General features: G+C 36.5%; 1 protein-coding gene across 5 annotated transcripts in view; it reads right to left on the bottom strand.

Moving 5' to 3' along the window:
- LOC105390333 (diuretic hormone receptor) overlaps positions 1-22,461 on the bottom strand; it is a 111,864-nt gene that overhangs the window by 55,101 nt on the left and 34,302 nt on the right. For all 5 annotated transcript variants that reach the window (XM_048627642.1, XM_048627640.1, XM_048627644.1 and 2 more), the window contains exon 2: positions 17,381-17,418. The gene's annotated coding sequence lies outside the window, so the exon portion shown is untranslated. The remainder of the gene's footprint in view (positions 1-17,380; positions 17,419-22,461) is intronic.

Below are 22,461 nucleotides of genomic sequence, written 5' to 3'. Positions count from 1 at the left end.
GATGTGTGTTTGAGTGCAAACAAACAGAATTATTGATCATTGCGAAGGGAATATACCTAATATCAAACAGAGTACAGAGAGGAATATCACTCAAGCACAGGATAGTCACCATAGACTAATATTGTACTTATAGTCACTGATAAAATGTCTACCCTGTTTAGTTTTAAAATTTTATTCCAAGCTAGAACTAGATTAAAAGTAAAGGAACGAACATTACAAACCAACATTTGCAACAAGACTGAAATGAAAATAAAAATATAAAGGAGATGGGATATTGAAAAATCTACATCTTTGCGACATTTTCTCCGGGTTTCATATCCGTGTAAAATCTATTATTAGTTTTGCAACTGTGGTTTCTTACTTTGATATTTTTACTTTACTGTTTTACATATTATGTACCTACCTAGTTGTTTTGAATCCAAGCTACGATGTAGTTTAATGTTAATAGTAAATACTAGTTATAGAAATTGGATATCGATGGTAAAAGTTTTCACAACTTACGAAAAGTTTCTTGAAGCCTCATCAATATTAATATTAAATCGAACAAGGGATTAATCAAACTAACATTATTCTGAACAAGAGTCAACATAAGTAAAAGCACAAGTTTTCCATATAAATAATGTTTCCTCGCAATGGAATACGAGATAATTTAACTAACCGCGTTATTAAATTCATTATTTTCATAGATGCGTTTTACACCGATTGTAGACATCATTCAAATAAAAAACATTACTATAAAAGTGGCATGGCCAGATCTGGGTCAAAGGAGGCCAAAGCCGCTCAAATACGGTATTGTATATCGTACAGATGTGGGCCGTTTCAACAAATGGTGCGAACAAATAATATTATAGCGGTCAGATTACTCGTGTCCGGCGCTCGTGTTGACATCACAATTTGTCACTGGCCTCATACAGTAGGGTTGATACTGATTAGCTATGCATTATTAAAAAAAAAACATAATAGGTAAATAGAAACATATTTTATAAACATTCTAGAATCTAGACTGTCGACTTAAAAAAAAGCTCAATCAATTCCGATTATATCGATTATCGAACTACCCACTTTTGTTGCATCAGTGTTGTGATAAGTTGTGTGGTGGTGGTTTGTATATCGTAAGCCAAAAGGGGGTTACTCAGCTCATCAATCCGAACAACTTCTGATTTACGAGTATTGTAAATTCGTGAATAAAAAACAACCTAGGTATAGTAAATAGTCACGTGGCCAACAAAGTTTCTATGGAGAAGCAAATTTCCAATTAATGATCTCCTTAGTCACCCTTTCGGCTTTCTGTGCCATTTATGAAACACCCTATAAAATGCATATTATTTATGCAAACGCGAACATCCCCAATGATGAAGCCGGGTATGTTATTACATAGTCTGGTCATATAGAGGTAATACAATAATGATCATATTGTAGAGCCTGGTATAAATCCCTAGTGGTGGAATATGCATACTACAAACAAAACAATGGTCAGGATATACACTGATGTGCAATGAAAAAGTTCCACTAACAAAATGACGACACAAAATGACCTCAATTTTGTTGACATTGAATTTAGAATTTGATTAAAATATTAACGTTTTTTGTTAGGGCGATACCGAAATGATCGGGAATAGAAAAAAGTACAAAGATATCATAATATTATTTACTTTTATTGTTTTTCAAAGTAGTCTCCGTGACATTCAATGCACTTTTTCATTCGATTAAACCAATCATTGAAACAGTAATTCCAGTCTGAAGTGGATACTGTCAAAACAGCTGATTTGTAAGCTTCGACCGCCTCTTCTGGGCCGCTAAACCGTTGACCACGTAGCATATCTTTAATTCTTGGGAATGTAAAATAATCATTGGGGCTCAGATCAGGGCTATACGGAGGATGGTCCATCAACTCCACGTTTTCCATATTTAAAAACGTTCTTGTTTTGCGAGCGGTATGAGAGCTTGCATTATCGTGGTGAAGGATTATACGACGATTCGGGTTAGTTTTACGAAGTTCTCTTACGACTTCCGGCAAACAAACTGTTGTGTACCAATCAGCAGTAACCGTCCTTTGTTCTTGTAATGGAATCGTAGCCACATGGCCAGTTTTCGATACAAACGAAGCGACCATTTTTTTCGACACGCTGCGTGAGCGAATAACTTTTGTTGGCTTGACCTCACCTTCGAAGACCCAAACTGCCGATTGATGTTTTCTTTCGGGCTCATATGAATAAATCCACGATTCATCACCAGAGACGATATTGTAGACAGCATTTGAACTGCCTCCATTGAACCGTTGCAGAGCAGATCGACACCAATTAACACGAGCCGACTTTTGTTCCTCGGTCAAACGGTGGGGCACCCAGCGCGAAACTAACTTCTTGACACCCAGTTCTTCATGTAAAATGGTTTGAATGGCTGTCATACCAATGCTGAGAGAAGCCCAAATCTGCTCGTATGTCACATGTCTATCTTCTTTTATTAACTGGCGTACAGCATCGATGTTATCTTGTGTTACCGCTGTTTTTGGCCGACCAGTAGAAGGGACTGTGGTAAGAGAGGAACGTCCACGGCGAAACTCAGAATACCAACGATATATAGTCGTTTTACTTGGTGCTTCAAGTTTATAAATAGAAACAAGCTCGGCGAGACATTGTTCTTGAGATAAACCTCGACGAAAGTTGTGAAAAATTATTGCACGGAAATGTTCCTGCGTAAGCTCCATTTTTTACACCGACTTGTCAAATTCAAATGGTCAGTACTCTTTTATTTTTTACTTTTTTTTAAATTCGAAAATGGAATTATGTTTGAAAAAACACTACATTTGATACACCAAAAAGGTTTCACTCTAATTTATTCCTAAGTATTCTATTCCCGATCTTTTCGCTCGTAATAATTCTGATGCGCTGTTAAATAAATGTACTATAATATTGCAGACGGCGGCGTCATTAAGTTAGCCTTTTCTGTTTAGGAGTAATTTGGTGATTTTCTCAGTGGAACTTTGTCATTACCCGTGAGTGCATTATAACTGACTGATAACTATAATTAGTGTCAATTTCTCCATAGTCGGTTATTTAGATAAAGTCAGTTAGCCGACAGGGATTGATTTATAAATTAAACGTCATCTCCATATAAAATTCATGACAGATGTGTCAAAAGTCAACCAATACTCTAACCGACTATGGAGAAATTGGCACTTAAAGCAGGTACTTATATTTTTTTTAGTTCAATTATTTATTTAATAGTCTCTCAACTATGACTCGCCCTGTGCCAACCCTATGCTCAAATCAGAAGTAAGATGTTGAAATGTTCTTGAAATTCATTTTTATCAAAAGAATAGGAGCATCTTTGTATGATTTTAATATTCATTTCATTCCATTCCATAAAACTATCTTCGTACATTATTTATTATCTTTCTCGTAAATGTGCAGCTTCAGGGAAGCCGAGTAGGAAATTTATTTTCATTATTATGTTTACAAAGTGGAAAGAAAATCATTTTGCATCGGTGTGTAAACTATGATTTATTACGACAAACATGTCTTTAAGATATTCATTCTTTGTTTATTGTTGGAAACCCTAGACTGGTATGCTTTACTCATTAGTAACAAAGCTTTATACCTACGTAGTAAGTAATAGGAACATATTCTATTTTATTATATTCTCTGTGGGGGTGTAAGTACCTACCTGCACCTGGCTCTCTCGAGTAGAACCTTTGTGCATATCCCCAAGGTCTAAACTGCCTTCCTAAGCTTGGACCATTTCCCACCACGCTGGTCTACTGCGGGTTGGTGGGTTCACATATCTAGATGTGCTAGATCTAGAAACGCAGGTTTCCTCACGATGTTTTTCTTCACCGTAAGAGCGATGGTATACTATATATTTCAATGTCACTCTATGGATTTTATTATCTGAATTAAAAATATCTTATCTTATTTATTTATTTTATTTATACATTGTACTTAAGTTAAAAGAACTCATTGGTACATGTCAGCGCCGGGATTCGAACGCGCATCTCTGGCGTGAGAAGCGGGCGCTTACCCGACTGAGATACCACCGCTCCTATAGGAACGTAACTTTATTGGATAAATGGTAAGACGCTAAAAGCGTTCAATGGCGGTATTAAATTTGAATTCATTTCCTGGACTCGGAATGGTAATATTTGAAAATGGAAGTCTCGTACGTGCTGGGCGGGAGCTTCCGATTCTAAAGTCGATTAAACTAGCTACTCGCAGGTGCTATGAAGGTGTACCGATGTGAATTTCAATTCTCATAGAAATGGAGCTACTTACTGGGAGTGTAGTACCTTAAGTACCTAGTTCTATTGCCTGGCTGCCATTGTCCACCGCCTGCAATAGTGACCATAAATGACTTGTATCGAAGACTTTTTGATGACGAACATGTAATATGATTTCGGCTAATCTTGAGGCGTAGGTTTTGATTGCATATTGGGGCTGTCCCGCTACAGTAGAGCATCCGGTATGTTTGTAGAAGCCTATTCATATTATACTATTTGTATTAAAATATAGGTACTAAGGGTATAATCTATGTTCAAGAGTTAAATATGTTATTTATAGGGGAAAGAGACAAAATAAAATACTGTTTAGTTAGGATCAATGTTTTTACAGTCGAGCCAGAACAGAGTTAGCCCTTGTAATGTGATGTTTACTGGCGTCTCGATCTCCATAAAACATTCAATTTAGAATTTGATCAAAATATTTACGTTTTTAGCTGGTAGGTAATAATCTGATGAATTGTTAAAATATATACTTCAATATTGCAGACGGCGTCATTAAGCTAGTTTTTTCCGTTTAGAAGTAATTTGGTGTTATTGTCAATTGTCATTGGAACTTTTTCATTGCTCGTGAATGTAGTTATCGACCACACCCACAACGGAGTGTCGTCGAAGTATGATTGGTTCAATCGGACATCAATAATGGCAATTGACATGACCGGCTAGCGAATTATGTTTACTGATAGGCTGTACGATACGAGTGTTGGGTATTACGTGTGTATTTTATGTAAACTAGTTCTCTAGTGGAAACCTCGAACAGAGTTACCACAACCAAACATTAGCAACTAACAACTTTTATAAATCATACTCAACAAACATACTCTGACATAACTTCTATACATATGACAGATGTTTGACAGGCGAGCACCGCTGCTTATGGATTGTTAATTGCTTATGAGTCGGTGGTGGTACGGTAGCACGCAAGCGTAGACAGGTAGCCGGTATTGGCTGGGTGAGGAACGCTGACAAAAGATGGTTATATTATATGGCCCTGCTTGGGAGAGGCCTATGTCCAGCTGTGAGCGATTGCGGGCTGATGATGGTGGCAAAAGGAGACTCGAGTGACGCATCACCTGGGATGTCAGAAACTGACTGGCCAATGACAAGCCCAAGTCTCCAGCTGATATGTTTTTGTTATGATAAGATGGAGACGTATTCATTTTTAGATAATCGCCAGCCGCTGATTAAGGTAGAAGCTTAGTTTTAAGTACAAAACAACCATATTTCCTAAAATGTTTTATTCATCGTAAAAACAGTTATCAGTAAAACAATTCCGGATCGAGAAACATCCGAGCGCTTCGCCCGAATCAAAACAGCCATAAATAAATCTTATTACTATGTAGTAAAAGACCATTAATTTTCCAAATTGTAATACAGCAGATTTATAGGTTCGCCTATTGGGTAGCAACAAGTGTTGGTACTGATAAATATTTACATTCAGTGAACCCAAAGTTCAACGAGGCGAATGGAAAATAAACGATTCGTACTGCCGATGTCTATAATCCTGTTATTTTGAACTGACAAGCCCTGGCCTGGAGGCTGCATTTTTATTCAGTTTTTTGCTAGCTTGTAACTATGTACTATTTTATCTCTCTGTGAGTTCCATGTCCGTATTTCAAATGTTGTTTATAATGTATCAAAAATATTGTATTGCAAATGATTGCAATACAATATTTTTGAATTTTCTTGCAATATGATAGTTGATAGAGTTCATGTACCCGATACTGGGTTACTTGCATTATACCAACTTGAGAACTATGGCAACGGAAGGTGACTGATAAAAGTATGTCCTCTATCGTAAGCAAGGCGTTATTAAGATTTACAAATTAGGGTCGTGTCTCTAATATATTGTTTTGGCATCAGATTCCTTAGCCCGAGTGGTCCCTTCTCCAGTTACTCAGTGGACCTTTGCTCTTGGCCTTTAATTTAAAGTAATACTTTATCGACCTGTGCGAAGATTCATTTAACAAAGTAGGTATCTGCCATTTTCAAACCCCTCTCTTCTAAATTAGCTACAGTGAGTTTCCTAGCTATCAAAGATTTAAGAGTAGAATCTAGAAGTTTCTTCAACATAATATTGACAAAAGCTCAAACATTTCAATTAATATTTTCAATGAAAGTTATTTAACAAAAGTTAAAAAGTAACGACGTGATAGGTAATAATAATAGCTATTGTTTAATGAGACATAGTCACTGTAGCAGAGCTGGATCTGAAATTTCATAACAAAGAAAATATTCCCTCCTGTAGGCCTAGCTTTATTATTTCAGCAAGAAAGAATTAAATAAATAAATAAATATTTGGCTTTCTGCTATTAAGATATTGACACGTCATTTCATAAGCCGTCTCAGAAGTCACCGTGCTCCCGTTTACCCTGAATCACCGCATCAATCATATCTGTAGACAGAGTGCCAAAAGGGGGCGAAGCAATTACTAGATAACATTACTTACTCGAAAGTGATCAGTCATTCAGTGCGATGAACCGAAGCTGACGATAAAATTTGGAGTTTGTGAAGAAATTGTACCGGCTTGATTGTTCATGTCGCCTATAGCTACTTTAGTTTATTATGCTACTCGGAAAGGTTACTTTAGCTTGGCAAAAAACAAACGAACTAAAGCTTCATGAGATTCACTGCCAGTTTCTATAACTCTATCTATCTATAACTGGTAGTTACTTTCATACGATTTTGGCAGATTGTCACTTTTGATTATGTCAAAATCGTATGAAAGTAACTACCAGTCATGGATAGATAGAGATATAGAAACTGGCATTTAGTCGTAGTGAGCACAACTTAACTTATGGCTAGTTTACGCAGTGCAAGCTAGCGTACGAGTCAGCCTTCCGAGTAGCGGCACTGCAGTAACTCGCACTGTTTGGATGTATCTTACGAGTAACTCGTACGTGCGAGTTGGTCAGTAGCTCGCATCCGAGCTACTTCATGATTTTTTGTTTTCACTGGCCTTCTCGCCGGCAGCAACTCGCCCATGACAGCCGGACATTTGTGAGTCGAAACCGTGTTTTTTTGTGTGCTACGACACAACTTGACTCGGACTGGGACTGGGTGTCGTGTAGACAGCAAAGGCGACCCGAACTACTGGCGTACGAGTACGCAAACCGAGTAGCTGTCTACTGGCCAGGCAGCAGCTCGTACTGTGTAAACGAGTCTTTACAGTCACCCAGCTGGTTGTCAATGATGAGGTTAAATAATCTTGATCCCATTTATTAAAATCAATATTTTGAGGTACCTGAAAAGGAAAACAGTCCGTGTAATTTTGTCTACGACATTACTGTGTTATTAGTTTAAAGCCACTAATAAATAATGACAAAATTAAATATTGTGAAGCGTGTTGTAGTGAGTTGCGGTTGCGTGTAACCATAGAAGTACTTACGTTCGTTAAGCTATATTGAAATGCATATGCAATGAAGACTCAAATTGATTTGTATTGTTTGTTGTTAATTTACGCAAACACAATTGGAAAAACTCTCACTTACAAAGCAATTCTATACAAATTCCTAGCATCCCTATAGTGAAAGAAATGACGGAAGATCATCAGAAACCGACAAACCGACCCAAGCCAAAAACTTTACTTAGACAGAGGCCTACCAATGAGCCCCACCATCAACCAGCCACTACTACCTTCCGCCATAAATATTTACTCAACAAAATTATCAAATACAACTGTGGCCTTTAATGATTGCAGCTCTTTGAAGACTTAATAGTTGTTTGGATAAACGATAATACCAGGAATCCTCAATATGAGCCCATTTGCTGGTTCACTATGATCATTCATTTTAACGTTTCAATTTGATGTGTTTACACAGCACGGCGAGCACAATGTTGGCACGCACGTTAGTGCTGTACGGAAGTCGATCAATAATGGAAATAATGCTTCATGGGAATAATAATAAGAAGCCAATTAGGTAATGAGTATGTATGGACTTTTCCAAAGCTTTACCAAAGTTGAGTACTCAGCCACATCTGGGTGTTATTTAGCACTCGAATTGAAAATACGAGTAAGAATCGATGCAGGCGTCCACGTTATTAATAAATAGAAAATAAACTTATCCTAACTAATATTATAAATGCGAAAGTAACTGTATCTGTCTGTCTGTCTGTTACTCTTTCACGCCAAAACTACTGGACGGATTTGAATGAAATTTGGTATACATATGGTCTAGACCCTGGGAAAGAACATAGGCTACTTTTTATCCCGGAATTCCCACGGGAAAACTTTTTAAGGCGAAGCGAAGCGCGCGGGAACAGCTAGTTTATTATATTGCAAACAGCTTTGTTGTAAAATAATCCAAGCGACATGAGTGACAATGAGTAGGCTCGTATGCACATCTGGCCGCGTACAGCTGAACTATTTCCAATTTAAATTACGCTTAGCTGGGATTATTACCATGTAAACATTAGGGCCTACTCATCCTTTATCACATTTTTTTATTTGTACGATTTTGAGTATTAATTAGGTAGTTCATCCATTAATTCTGCTATCTATTAGCCAGTAAGTACATCCCTATAAGGATGTGCTGCAGATTGATCAGCCCAACACAAACATTCCTCTGGACGTCAGCCAAAGAGAAGCTATGAACCCAAAAATAGGCGTAGTGGTTGGATAAGTTTTATTTGTCCAGAAATACTATATCTATTCCTAATGTAAATCAATATCGGATTGAGATTTAAATGCAATAGGTGAACATGCGGTTTTATTTAAATCAATAGTACAATGTGAATATTTCGCTATTGATTACTCTGTAGCTGTACATTTCACTGGCCTTTGATGCAGTCGATAGCTCGACTCTACCGGTTCCGATTTCTCAGAAACTAATATCCTCGATTGTCCTGCCTTCACTTTGTATTTTATTACATTGAATTTGATAGATTTAGAATTGAATAACGTTGCTCTACTAAAAATAATGACTAAATCATGAAAAATACCACACCTCTACTGAATTTACTTATGGATGTTGGACAGCTGAATTTATTATTATCGTTAGCGTCTAGACATTATAATCTAATAAAGCAAACCAATTCCTATCAACTTTACCTGCTTTGAACCAAACTAAAAGACAAACGCAATTTGTGAGTCTAAAAACTTGGCACTTCACCGAACAAATAACACAATTAAAAGTTAAAAGCTGACTTAAAAGTATGGAAAATAGAGTAAAAACATAAGTCTATGGTTAAAAGTAGTGTTGCCACGAATAGTGATTTGGCCGAATACCGAATACCGAATATTCGGCCGGCGCTCTCAGCCGAATACCGAATATTCGGCCACCGAATATTCGGCAGGTGATCCAGTATAATTCAATAAGTTGAAGTTTTATTAAAAGAGTGATCTTCAAATCGAGTGGTCAACCAACTCGAATCAGTAGCCAAACCTTATATAATTTGTTATAAAAAAAAAACCTGTGCCTCAGTAGTAGTATTGTATATTTTATGAAAAAAAAGCGCAATTGGCTCTTACGAACAAATGCCGCAAAACTTGTCTATATTCATCACAATTTGCCTTTAATTAATTTTAAATATTAAAAATACTGATTTTGTTCAGGTTTTCGCAATGGGAGATTTTCAACCATAGACAAACAGCCATAGATTATAGATGATTTAGCCGGCATCTAAAAAAAATGCAGTGCTGTTGATTATGAAGTCATCTATAATCTATGGTTGTTTGTCTATGGTTGAAAATCTCCCATTGATGATTGTTTGATAGTTAAATGTTTCGATTAAATAGTTTTTAATTCCCTTTTGTAAGATATTTGCTACTTTTTTAAGTATTCGGTATTCGGCCGAATAGTAAGTAGTATTCGGCCGAATACCGAATACTGAAAAAACTGGCCGAATAGGCCGAATACCGAATAGTTGCCGAATATTCGTGGCATCTCTAGTTAAAAGGTAAGATGCTTACAGTGGAACTTTAAAGACGTTCCTCTTTTAAGTCAAAGCTTGCAACTTGTAAAGACGTTTATAAAGAAAACCCCTGTATATATTTTTATACAATAATCTTACCTCGCGAATGAATGAAATTTTCATTGTTAAGTATATTTTTTATTTAGTTTTTTTTTTCAAATTTATTAAAGTTTGATGCATTGTTTATCAAAATGTGTAAGGATTTGTTTCATTCTACATTATTATGAAAAGTAAGACATAGGTACCAGCACCTAGAAGCCAACAAGGTGACTGCAGCTGACAGCATGGTTGTTTGTGCAGAATTAAGAACAAATTGATGATTTTCAGTCTTCTCAACTACCAAATCGTTTCAAACTGAACTTTTCCACGAAGTAGACCCAAAAATAATAAATAGTATTGAATTATAGGAAATCTGTCTACTGAAAGCTAAAAACATATTTCTGGCCTTTTAAATAGGTACCAACCTAAAGCCATTAGGAGTTGAGAGAAAATTGGTTCGCGCCAATACAAACACTGAAACATTACCCCTGAGGCAATATTTTAGTAACAACCGCTATGCTAATGCGAAACATTCCTAATCTATTAGGTAATATATTAAGTTATCTTTTAGTTACTTTATACTCATATATAAAAAAAAACTACCAACCGTTGGTTCCTAGAACTTATAATATTTGAAGAAACAAAAGCTCAGTAGGTTTTTTTTTTTAAAGTAGTTAAGTGCAAGTCGGATTCTTCGGAATAAGTTTAGTGGTGCATAGTAGCAATAAGACGGTCAGATATCATACAGCGGAGGCAAAGAACCAATTTTGTGTTGTTGCCGTTGGTACCCTTTGTGTCTAAAACATAAATGACGGATCTATCGCTACAGAATAGCCTTGTCGTTCGTAATAGGCTGTCTCGTAAAAGCTATTAGGGAGTTAACATAAGCAGGGGGTCCACTTTGGGCACCAGTGTGTGGACGCCCTGATTTCCGTCGGTAGATAAGATAGCTAGTAATAATGGCGGTTTTGCCTACTGTGCGGAAAGTTTAGCTTTCCCTTGTTGGTTAGAAAGTAACGATTTTCAACTAATCTGTCTGGCTTTTCATTTACTACGCTGACAAACGCTAGTCCAGCTCTATTGTTTGTTACCGGCACGATAAGAAGAAGTATTGCGTATATGTTCCTAGGTAATTATACAAAAGTATTACTAAATAGCAAAGTATCGCAATTAATAATTTATAACCACACCTGTTATATTAGAATTAGCACAGCTAAGTTAGTGCTCAGTAGAACTGGTAATATTATTATCAATTAATTAGTAAATCCGGGCTCTCACATCGCTGTATCAATTAGCATCGGATCCATTCCTTATTCATTGACCGGGGATTGTGCTAGGGTTGTCACATTCAACATTCAATTGAACCGTGAAATATTTAAATTATTTTTATTATTTAGGTAGGTATTCACTTAAATATTTTACTTCAGCCAGAAAATACTATTAACAGGGTATATTATTTTCTGAGGAAGATATAGTACTAGTCTTGTAGTACACGACACGATTATATCTATTAGATATATTGTAACAAAATGAACTCGTCGATGTCGATGGGGTGTAGACCGGACTAAACTAAAAAAATAGACTATACCTATACAATTCACTTTTCACTCCTCAAACGGTGAGAATAACCCCCCCCCCCCTAGCCCCGATGAAGGCGGTAACTGGATCGATCTAAACGCAGCATAAGCTCTAAAGCGTATGGCCGGAGGCGAACCTAGTTTGTTGTAAGCTTGTTAGCAGAATTTGATTGGTCCTTCCAGACTCTAATGAATTCGCTTAGAAAGGAAATTCCATTATTAAGTTTGTAAGAGCGTATCCTGTTGTTTACTTGGGCATTTCATTAAGAACGGCTGCTGTCTATCCTCCATATTAAATGAGTAAAGGGATAAAATCTTGTGCAGTATGTGAAAGTTATAAATTTCAAGGGTAACTGTAACAGAAGGTAAAAGAGTAATAAAATTGCTACCTACAACTTAAATATTGTAATAAAAAATTAAATTAAATGATTTTAGAAAAATGGGGCATTTGGCAAATAAAACAAAATCTCTAATTATGCGTTTATTAGGTGTAAACTTGGTATTTTGATAACCCAGTACTTGGTGTTTCCTCCATGTGCTCTCAATACAGCTTCTACGCGATTGAGCATGCTGAATACCAGATTCTTCAGCCCATGCTGAGGGATGTTCTCCCATTCTTTGATGAGCGCGTCTTTCAAGCCATGAAGTGTAATTGGAAGTGGAACTGGGTCTCTCACACGTCTGCCAAGCTCGTCCCAAGCATGCTCAATGGGATTCAAATCGGGGCTCCTTGCTGGCCACTAAATTTTGTAGATTCCTACGTCATGAAGATACTCATTTACAACTTGAGTAGTGTGCGCCCGTGCATTATCGTGCATGAACATGGCATTCTCGCCCATATTGGCCAAAAACGGACCACCATGTTCATTGAGGACCTCATTGATGTATCTCACAGTAGTTAGGTTCCCGTTTTCGATTGGAACTAACGCTGTTCGACCCTCTGCAGAGATACCCGCCCACACGTGAAAGCTGCCTCCGCCGTGTGCCACTTTTTCTTCAAAACATACTTGTAAAAAATATTCTCCTGGTTGTCGGTATACTGTTTTCCTCCCATCATGATGGTACAGCATAAATTGTGACTCATCTGAGAACATCACGCTGCCCCGTTCGTCCTCACCCCATTCTGTATGATCACAGGCGTATCGCAATCGGGCAACTTTATGATGCCGTTCCAGTTTCGGGCCAATTGCTGGCCTGTAAAGCTTTAATTTCCTTTGGCAAGACGTCTCCTGACTGTCCACTCGTTTATTGGCTCCCTTCGAACTTGTAGAAGTTGTTGCTGAACGACTACTCCCGCCTGATGTCGATTTCTTAACATGATTTCCGCAATTAATCGATCTTTTCGGACTGTTGTGTACCTTGGCTTGCCTGCACCTGGTCTTCTCAGGTTTAATCCAGTCTCCCTAAACCTTTAGATCACTCGTCGTACAGTAGTATGAGTCACACCCATTATTCTGGGTGCATTTCTTTGGCGTGTTCCCATTTCCACCATATGGTGATGATTCTTGCACAATCCTCGCGTGATGCAAGCATGGTTTATGGGTACGAGAGCCGTAAGACTCATCATTATAAAATTGTATAATTCTTTCACAACGACAAAAAAAATAATGAAATAAAAAGAAAAACTCAAAACGAAGCAAATGTTTTCCTAAATTTTCAAACCCGAAATTTTTCCTTCTTATCTTTTTTATCCATGGCTTCGAAAAGAACACTATTAAAAAGAGTTCGCATTTAAAAATGTTTGCATAATAAACTATATTTCATTAAACTTTTTAATTCATGAAGCTTGGTTCTATATCTTAGGACATATTAAGGTGTTTGTCGGCATTTTGTGGGTGGAACTATTTCATTGCCCGGCAGTGTATATTAGAAACTTGCGAAAATGGATCAACATGTCACATTATGAAACTTATTTCTTGGGAAGCGTCACAGACTTACATTATGAGGTAAAAAAACTTAAGCAAGCGAGATTAAAATATAAAAACCTCCGTCTTATTTCTCATAAGTATTAAAAAAAACCAATGGAAAACTTATTCCATCATAAATTATAATTAACTTATTTATGTTGATGGTGATGATGATAATCTTGCCATAGTAAAACAAGAAGCTGAAACCCTCATTTGAGTCAGCAGTTAAAAATACCGAGTTATATACAAATAAATAACAATTATTTTGTTAGAAGAGCATCACCAAAACTTTATGTGTGCGTTGCGATAACGCGGCGTCGACTGAGCCACAGACGAAATCACGACAATCTATGAATGACGCTCCGTCGGCGTCGCGTCGTTCAACACCACGCATCTCAACGACACCACAGTTGCGTTGCGTCACCGTCCGTCACTTGAAGCAACGCAACGCACAACGCCCACGTAGCATCACTCTGAGTGAAGTAGTCCACGTGGACAGCAGCCACCTGTTGCGTGTCGCTGGAGAGCCGCAGAAGGAAGCAACTTGGGAGCTTCTCTAGGTGATTGTGTAAAAGATTCGTTAACTAGTTCACGGTTGAATGTGAAAAAGAAAGATTCAGACGCCGACATCAACCGTAAACTCGCCAACGACGACGGTCTATCTGAAACAGTGGCCCTATCGCGAAGCCAAAAAAGTAGTTAACATTTACAAAGTCATTAGTGTCAAATTTATTACAATTTGAATCCGAAAATGGTCAAAACAAGTCTGAAATAGGGGGGGGGGGGGGGGCTACCTACTTACGTCGCTAACTTGACAGATACACGCATTGTCGAGCTTATGAAACTATGAAATATTGAAGTCATATTTATCGGTTGGAGTTTAAAATGCATTATTATGCTTCTCCAGTATTTCCGTGACATAACAATGATATTATTACATCATAATTCCAAGCGTATTGAAACTTATTACAATATAAAATGGACAACTAATTACAGTTAATGGTAGCCTGTTTATTTCAGTTTCATTAGCTCGGGAATATTACAATAGGAATGAACATTCAAGTTCTAATCGCGGATGATTATGCCATTGTATTGGCGAGTAATTAGAACCGCCGTAACTGCCCGTAGCAATATGGGAAATTAATCAATTATTGAACTAGCCGCGTCAAAGGATTTGAAATGCGGTGCACATATTATTATTAATATTTGTTCATGCTTAAAATAATGTATTTGCAATTGGTATTTAACCAATTTATTTAAAGCATTTCATTGGAAATTTGTGCAGAAGATAAATGAGTTTGTTAATTTTTTTACTCTAAATGACTGCAATAACTTAAGTAATTATTATTTTGTAAAATGTTAATTCGTTTATTGAATTACTAATCACGATAGTTTCGCATGTATCACATAGGAAACTTTGACATAGGCAAAGTTGGGCAGAATTTGGGCGGAATAACAAAAAGTTTAATTTTGATATCGCTTTAAAAACTATGTTAATTACGGTTTGCGAGTATTTTGTTTAACGATAAATGAATCTTATGTACATAACTACTTAGGTAGGTAATTTTTTTTTACAAGTTTTTAATCTGTTCCCTTAGTAAACTCGAATTTATGGCGGCGCACCGTCATCGGCACAAATTTGAGTCGATTTTTACTGCTCGAACGGTTAAAAAAAACGTAAACATGGATTTCAGAAGTTTATTGTATTCGTAACTGGAGACGCTTTGCCGATATCCATCCACCCCGGCGGCGGCGGCAATCGAAGTAAAATACGTTGAAAGTTTACATTGTATGGAAAAGAGTTCCTTTGGAAAAGGTTTAATTTCCGCTGTGCGGTGCCACCCTGCCTTATTTGTCATGCTCATGACTGATTATAGTATCCTGCGGATTTTTTTAGCCTTTATGTAGCATTTTGCAGTGTAATGGTGCCTCTTTGGCACGTTTAATTATCCATGAATCCTCCTAGACATACCCCTTTATTCATAAAAAAAGTTACTGGACACTCTAGCTATTGAACTGTTTTGTCCCTCTCTGTCAAAGAACAAATTGTGCTCTGTCAGAGAGTGACAGAACAGTTCAATAGCTAAAGCGTCCAGAATCTTTTTTATGAATAAGGGGGTAAGCTTTCTTACAATACTTTTACAGCATATTTAAATTTATGAAATGCCTAATATCATCTGATATTAACTCATCACCTCATCAGCGTCAGAGATTGGCAAGTACCCTAATAAAATACTGTTTATGTCTGATATCTCTTAATAAGGAAAATCTTCATGGGTTAAAGCTTGTTGTAATCTTATAACGTATAACCTACATTGTTCGTATATCGTGCACATAAATAAAGGATGAGTAGAGACATATTTTTATTGGTCATAAACTTTATACTATCCGGGGGCAACTTAACTTCCTGAACTTAAGAGCTTAGCGACTCTTTATGATAAGATGTTTTGAACTACTAATAGTTATATGCCTTTCTAGAAGTTCAGAGGCTCTACCAGCCAAACCTGCGTGCCTTTGGGGTTGGATGTCGTAATAAGGTTTATATGATTTTCTGGGTTAATTAATTTTGTCGTGTTCTTAGGATTTGTGGTAGATATGATAAAGGTACATAATAATATTTATATTTCCTTTGGTGGCTGAGTACCTAAACCGCAGTGTGTCCATTTCCTTATTCAATTCATCTATTAAATTTTTACTTGTCTAAGTTTAGCACGGTTTTATTTAATTACTTATGTATAAACTTTATCATATATATACAAGATGGGTCAGTGCTGTAGAAATACCAGCAGAATTTGCGTCTTATTTACATTATATATATATATATATATATATATATATATATATATATATACCAGCTGTGCACACAGGCAAAAACGTTAGAGTAAGGTAGGCAAATTCAATGTGTACCCATTTTGTTGGTGTCTGTTATGGATTTATTTAGTGTTAATTATACAGCAACTTTAACGATCTACTTATATAACTCAATACATAATAAAATATGTGTGTATATTATCAGTATATATACTACATACACACTCACATCCGTCTCCTGCGGTGACCTCGATCCTCTAAAACGGATCGGCGTAGCGCGGTAATAAAACAAATTTAGGGCCTATAAAAGCAACAATGGCTTTGATTTCGTTTTATTATGTCTCCCATGCGCGTCAACTATATCTTGGGAGAGTGTTCTAGAGCGAGACAAACCGATTCAGAGGGCATCATCGATCAATCAAGAAAAATCTAGAAATTATGAGACGGAGTATTTTTGTAGGTAAGAGTAAACATCATACGGCGATACGGCTCGCAACCTCTCAGGTGAGTACCTTGCGAGTCATCTCTGACTACTCCTTCGAGGATTACAGTTGTGGGCATATTTTATTTATTTATGTATGCGTGCAGTTATGATCATTATTTAGGGCAACTGTTGGGTTGCTCTGACACTATATTGTCAAAGCACGCCAGCAATAGGTGCAATAGATTTAATTATGTTTAATTGTTTGGTGCAAGTCACCGATATTATACTTAAATATAATTACGCTAAATACATTAGTTAAATGATAATTTATATTATAACCTTGAATAAATATTTATTTATACATTACATTACGCTATAACCATTACAATGTAACGTATACTCTTGTAACACAACATGAAGTGCTTAAAAGACTCACCTGATTTCGGATCTTCAAAAAATCATTTGATCTTTTATCTGAAACAAAAAATATATATTTTTAAAGCTTTTTTATGACGACGGTTTAAAATAACAAGGCGTAAAATGTCGTTAAAATTGACAACAAAGGAGGCCGTATGGGACAGCATACTCGTATGTACCTACAAAGTAATAATATGAGCTTCACATGTCAGCGGGGTTTCACGAGCTTTATGAAACAAAAGCTTACGTTACGTTGTATAGTTTAGCCATGAGTGTTTTGTATTTTTTGTTTACCAAGTCTAGTCATGTTTAATAATAAACCAGGTACAGTATTTTTAGGCACATTATTTATGCAGATATACGATCTCCGATACGATACGAATCTATAACTTTGGAAAATTAAGAATAAAACTTTACCTAACCTTCATAGTAAAATGTCACATGACTAACAAAATTTCTATAGAGAAGCAAAATACCTAAGTATATTGTTTCCAAAACATGTAGAAGGAAAATTGTTTGGAACTAGAAGAATAACCAGGGGCTCATCCCCTGATTCACACCATTTTAGCCCTTTTTTAACACCCTGTATAAACTTGCGATACCAATCATCATGTATATCAGTATCAGTACATCTTAATAATGTTACACCCAAGAACAGTGATCCGATTTTTCCCTCTGACATCTTGAGCTCGTGAATATCTGCTAAAAGGAGCGGGGTGTCGCATCACGTACTTCATGGGGCACGTCCGACTGCCGGCAACGGTCACTCGGAATTTTAATACCCACAGCCTTTAGGTGATTCGGGCCACTCCTGTGAACCCTGAAGTGAGAGTTTTTTTAGTGGTAGAAATTAACTCCTTGGATTGATTTTGCTTTGATTGATAAAAAATTGCAGGACAGCTCTAGGATATCTAAACCTGCGTACACACTGGGCCAACGAAGGCCAACGAACGGATTTCGTTGGCATTCGTTGCTGCAATCTGCCTTGTATTATGTATGATAAATATCCATCGTTGGGATAACCGTTGGCGTTCGTTGGGCGTTCGTTGGCCCGGTGTGTACGCAGCTTTAGAAAAACCAGTACGACCCATGGCAAGTTTTTTTCAACAGTTAGAAATATACCACAAGGATGGATATATAACATGTTATAATATTATACCTATTTATATAATTTTGATAGTCATAATATCATATAATTATTATAACTATCAAAATTATCAGCAAATATTTTGTACCGTGTTTATTAAGAAGGTAGCAACAGCTCATGTAAGTTAATTATTAACAATAACATAGTTCCTAAAGCTGGTAACATATTCCACAACAATGATCCATTAAAGCTTCTGCTGTTTTAAATTTGCAGTGTTTTTATTTTCGTTTTTCTAATGAAAAACTCTTTTGTCAACCATTATGGGAATAAAATCATCGCCTTTTTTTGAAACACTGGTGTGGAATTACTAAGGGCTTTGTGAATGTCATTTCCGGGGTTACGTTTCAAAAATGTACAGGCAAAACAGTGCTGCCACTGCTGAAATATGATACGCCACGCCATTAAAGAAACCAATTTAAAATGGCGGCTCTAAGTATTGCAGCGGTTCCCGATTACTTTTCTCTACAGATTACTTTTATTTTATTACCTACACATTATTGCCAATTTTATGGTGCACATTACCTTAGGACTTGAATATATTATTACCATACAAATATTTGCGCTACAAGTGTAGTTACAACGTAAATATAGTTCTTATAACAAAAAAATATGATGGTGACCTTGAGCTGATCTGATGATGGAAACGGAAGGCAGTCAGGGGAAATCCTCAACGGTATATAGCAACTATACTTCGTGTTTAGGCTTGAATGATTCGTATTGATTAGTAGGACTTTATGGTATCATTTGCACCTTGCTTTTGATTGAAAATTATTGCAAATAAACTAAAAACTATAAAATAAAATAATAATAAAAAAACCGACTTCAAAAAACCACTAAAATGTAAGAAATCATTTAAGGTTTACACAAATTCTACTCGTATGTGACAGTACAAATATACCTAAGCAGGAACTGTTCTTTTTTGAAGTTGGTGCCATATTTCTTCAGATTACTTTGTTACCGCACCAACATCAAAAAAGAACAGTTCCTGCTTAGGTATATTTGTACTGTCACATACGAGTAGAATTTGTGTAAACCTTAAATTATTTCTTACATTTTAGTGGTTTTTTGAAGTTGGTTTTTTTTATTTTTGTCTTTCCTTTATTGGTGTGGTTTATACCAGGTAAATTGTTACGTCCCACTGTACCTAAGGCACAGGACTAAAAATTAGATGTTACCTTTAATTTACGTAATGTTTGTAAAATGGTCTACTAAAAGAAGCAGGATTTTTTATGAAGTAGTTTAGACGAAATTACTTATTATAAAGGACTCGCCCAGTTCTCTGTGTCTAAAACGTGACGCTTCAAGGAGGAAAAATACGGTAATTGTGGCCGCACGCAATGTGCCCGGAATCTTTCCCGGGAAATCTTGACACCGAGCTAAGACCCTTTCTGCTTTTAACTGGAGGGACGTTTATACTCAAGATGGTAAGCGTTTAAAAGGGAAGAAGGTATTACGATTGTAAAAAAATATTACATGGAAGAGTGCAAAAGGTGGAATTAATGCTAAAAGCATTTTCTACCACACAAATACTGACACTGGAAATTTTGCTATCGTACATACCTATGTAAGTGTGTAAGTAGGGCTTTGTATATGTATACATGGTGTACACGTAGGTTTCGGCTTAGTATACCCTATTTTCAACACCCTGTATTCACCAAGGTCTCGGTCGTGGGACCTGTTGTACTATCTCTGCTATTAGACAATTATTTTAAAAGCACATTATTTAAAATGTTATGTATTTTGAAGAATGCATTTTTCTCTTAAGTATAGGTACTAAAGTTACAAGGTGTTAGAATAATCTACTTAGAAATTTTTCACGGTAATTTTTCATACATGAAAGTTCCTACAAAATCGAGTATCATTTGTAAAAGATCCTGACCTGACCTAGAGACATGATTCACTTGCCCCGAAGTCTCGTTCAGAACCGGTAACTTATATCGTACCTACTATAATACCCATCGTAAACTTTGCCCGGATACGATCAGAGAGCAACTAAGACTTTATATAAACCTTACGTAACTTACGGGCTTTCAGCGAGCTATTGATGGTTGATAGCAAGATAGTCTTCAAATAATAAATAGTTTTTGTAAGTATATTTAACGTATACAGGAACACATAAAGTTGGTAAGCTTTATAAATAAATACCTATTTATCGTTTTGGCTTCAACTTAACAAAATTTATTTCCTTTCAAATTGCATTGAGCAAAATTTATAGCTGCCATTTCCAGGTTAAATTTTCTGTTAATAATGCTTTGGTATTTAATGTCTTCATGTTTTCTGTAAATAGGTTATTATAAGTAGGTTAAGAATTATCCAAAACAAGGTATACGGTACAAGTATGTGCAATTCAAACCGAAATGAAAACCCAAAAAGTATTATTGAAAATGCACAACTTATATATTTTTCGCTTTTACCAAGCAGATAATATTTCAATCACTGTAACCGGATTCAATTTAATTCCCAATACCCAGTTCGAAATTTAGCTGAAACGAAACTTTGAGGATAAATGTATTTCCACTGTCAAGTATGACCGTTGCGCCCTGCCAATTCGGTTGCTTAGCTTGGACCAATGGGTATCGTCGATGTACCATCGGGGAAGCCCACGCTTCCTGTTCTTATTCTAACGCCGCGGTACAGAGTTGTTATCTATGTCGATAAAGTAGTTTAATACGCGTTCCTCCAATCACAGTACATAATTTATGGTGAATCGCGATAAAGTGACGTTTATCTACGTCGACAACAAACTTGTGATGATCTAAAACTAAACCCAGATGAAGAAATAAAACTGACACTTGTCGATTAATAATTCGACACTTGACGAACCACCTGGTTCGCCGCATTTTATGGAACGTGTTGACCAGCGCCCTTGTAGTAAAGAATCGGCTTCTAACGGTTTAAGTTCCTTGGGGTTTCCCCGACAGTACATACAACATACATGTATGATGAACTTGTTGTAAGTCCACAGATAAAAGTTTTGGTGAAAAGCTGCTATGTTTTTGTGGAAGCGTTGCCAAGAATCTGTCGTCTCCACCTTTCGGGTCGATGTTTGAGTCTGGCATACCACCTACAGCAAGTTTCGACTTATTGACTTAGTTTTACAAAATTTACCTAATAACATAAAAACATTGTACTTATAAATAAGTAGTTTTGATTACAGAAAATAAAGCCGCTTGGTGCCGTTAATTCCAACAGTGAAATCGCCGTTGACAGGGTTGGAGTCCACGCCACCACTGAAGTCTTACGGCAAAAATGGGAACTAAACTATTTATTCATACGATCTGACACTTAGTTCTGTGGAAACAGCGCTGCGTCTATCGGACTTCAGCGATGGCGCGGAATATTGTTTCACGATTAAAGGAAAGTCTTTAACTCGGGGTAACTTGTTAGGATTATTAATGCCCACGAACTTATTACCCCGTCTCAGAATTTAATAAGCATTTTCCCCCCTTGGGTAACAACGTACTATTCATGAATATACTTAATACGTTTAATGTAGGTAATAAAGGTATTTGTAACTACATCCAGTGGTTACTGGTACTCTCCACACGGTACCTATATACTATATACACAGTCCGAGAGTAACTGGGTTGTATTTGCTAGAACTAAAAGCCTTCAGGCTCCATGCTAGACAGCGTAGTTACACAGGGCTTACGGTGGAGTATGCAAACAAAGTCGTTTATTCATGCCACTATTCCACTCTATAATATGCTACTGAAATAATTATAAAATTTATCATTTTTTTAATTTTGAATGGTAATGGTAAGGTAGTGGTAGGCATGGTAATCGGTAAAAATATACAAAACACATGCACAAAAAGAATATAAAGCTTGTCTGGAAAATAAACGATTCTATATCCACGTCAGTTGCAGATATTTCAACATTTTACAAGCCGTAAAATGACAGAAACAGGGTGAAGCTATTATTGGGTATCTCATATTTATGTACCTATCTGT

This window comes from Plutella xylostella, chromosome 19 (assembly GCF_932276165.1).
Source record: "Plutella xylostella chromosome 19, ilPluXylo3.1, whole genome shotgun sequence".
NCBI lineage: Eukaryota > Metazoa > Arthropoda > Insecta > Lepidoptera > Plutellidae > Plutella > Plutella xylostella.
Note: the sequence above shows the minus strand (reverse complement) of the source record. Positions and strands in the feature narration are given on the sequence as shown.